Source organism: Lepisosteus platostomus, unplaced genomic scaffold (assembly GCF_059453375.1).
Source record: "Lepisosteus platostomus isolate fLepPlt1 unplaced genomic scaffold, fLepPlt1.hap1 Scaffold_195_H1, whole genome shotgun sequence".
Taxonomy (NCBI): Eukaryota; Metazoa; Chordata; class Actinopteri; order Semionotiformes; family Lepisosteidae; genus Lepisosteus; species Lepisosteus platostomus.
In genome coordinates, this window is record NW_028291576.1 from 1 (window position 1) to 2,500 (window position 2,500).

The following is a 2,500-nucleotide window of genomic DNA, read 5'->3' on the forward strand; positions in this document are numbered from 1 at the left end:
CCCGAGCCGGGAGTGGGTAATTTGCGCGCCTGCTGCCTTCCTTGGATGTGGTAGCCGTTTCTCAGGCTCCCTCTCCGGAATCGAACCCTGATTCCCCGTTACCCGTGGTCACCATGGTAGGCACAGATAGTACCATCGAAAGTTGATAGGCAGACATTCGAATGAGTCGTCGCCGCCACGGAGGACGTGCGATCGGCCCGAGGTTATCCAGAGTCACCAAAGCGGCCGGGCGCGGGCGCCCGGATGGGTTTTTGGTCTGATAAATGCACGCATCCCCGGAGGTCAGCGCTCGTCGGCATGTATTAGCTCTAGAATTGCCACAGTTATCCAAGTAGCTTGGGAGCGATCAAAGGAACCATAACTGATTTAATGAGCCATTCGCAGTTTCACTGTACCGGCCGTGTGTACTTAGACATGCATGGCTTAATCTTTGAGACAAGCATATGCTACTGGCAGGATCAACCAGGTAGCGGACCCCCTTCTCTGGGCGGGTCGGGTCGCTCGGGAGCCCCGCCGCCGCGGACGCGCGGTCGGCGGGCGCGTCGGGGACGTGTTCCTGTCTGGCGCGCGCCAGGGCCGTGTCTCTCGCCCTCTCGGTGCCCTGAACCTGCGCTGCGCCCTCGGGTGTGGTTGTGCGGCCGCACGCCCGGCCGGATCGCTGTGAGAAACGGGGCGTTTCGGGCCGGCGGAGGTGCACTCCGAGGCGTCTCGTGCCCGGGCTCACGGGCCCGTCCGAGGCGCCCTCGCCCCTCCGCGCGGCATGGGGAAGCCCAGGACCGCTGCGCTGACTACGGGACGTCTCGGTCTCGCCTCGAGGAGAACCGGGAGGGGCGCCTGAGCGTCGCCTCCCGGCGTGGGCGCCCGCCTGGTGGTGGGAGGAACCGCCGTGCCCGAAGGCAGGGGCCCTCCCGGGGCGGGCTGGGGTCGCCGATCGATCTGAAGGGTCTCTCCGCGGAGAGAAGGGATGCTGGCCGCCCTCCGTCGCACACCTGCGGGGCTGGCCGCCCTCCGTCGGGCTCCCCTGCCTGCCCTGGGACAGGCCGGGGTGCTGAGGGCGCCCCCCGCACACCTGCGGGGCTGGCCGCCCTCCGTCGGGCTCCCCTGCCTGCCCTGGGACAGGCCGGGGTGCTGAGGGCGCCACCCGCACACCTGCGGGGCTGGCCGCCCTCCGTCGGGCTCCCCTGCCTGCCCTGGGACAGGCCGGGGTGCTGAGGGCGCCCCCCGCACACCTGCGGGGCTGGCCGCCCTCCGTCGGGCTCCCCTGCCTGCCCTGGGACAGGCCGGGGTGCTGAGGGCGCCACCCGCACACCTGCGGGGCTGGCCGCCCTCCGTCGGGCTCCCCTGCCTGCCCTGGGACAGGCCGGGGTGCTGAGGGCGCCACCCGCACACCTGCGGGGCTGGCCGCCCTCCGTCGGGCTCCCCTGCCTGCCCTGGGACAGGCCGGGGTGCTGAGGGCGCCACCCCGCACACCTGCGGGGCTGGCCGCCCTCCGTCGGGCTCCCCTGCCTGCCCTGGGACAGGCCGGGGTGCTGAGGGCGCCCCCCGCACACCTGCGAGGCTGGCCGTCCTCTGACATGCCTGGGGAGAGGCCACCCCTGTTTCGGCCTCTCCCTCGTACCCAGGACCACGCCAACGCTGACTCGGCCTGCCCACGTACCTGGGATCAAGCCACCCGAGTTTCGGCCCTGCCACTTACACTGGACCACACCACTCCGAAATCGGTGATCCTACAGTCCCGCAGACACACCACTCGACTTTCGGTACTCCCACATACCCGGAGATACGCCACCGCAACTTCCGTACCCGGTGCCTGCAAGGGAGCGAACCTGGAATCCAAGCCCAGCCTGTGGAGCTCTGCCTGGGCTTGAGCAGGGTGGATTCATCCCCTTAAAAGCTCCATGAAAACGAAAAAGTCTTTTTTTGACCCCGGGAGCGCTCTCAGCCGGTTGCATGCCTCCTGCTAGGCCTGGGCCAAGCCTCCAGGCTTGTGAAAAGGGGAGAAGCACCACAGCAGCGGCGTCTAGGGCCTCCGGCTCCGGGTTCGGCCGCAAGCAGTGCTTTCGGTTCAGACAGGGGGATCCGGGCCTCCCTGCCCGGGAAATATGCCCCCTGCCTGGGGATGGACTCCGGACATGCCCCCTGCTGCAGACTTAAGCCCCCTTCCGATTATTCAGACCCATTCAGCGCCGTCCAGCGGGCCGGCCACCCGGTCACCCGTGACACTTTATAGGGGCCTGGTCACCCGTGGGACTTAGTCTTTTTTACGATCGGCTTTATAGGGGCCTGGTCACCCGTGGGACTTAGTCTTTTTTACGATCGGCTTTTCGGAGGCCTGGTCAACCGGGGGACTTAGTCTTTTTTACGATCGGCTTTTAAGGTGGCCTGGTCACCCGTGGGACTTAGTCTTTTTTACGATCGGCTTTTAAGGGGCCTGGTCACCCGTGGGACTTAGTCTTTTTTACGACCGGCTTTATAGGGGCCTGGTCACCCGGGGGACTTA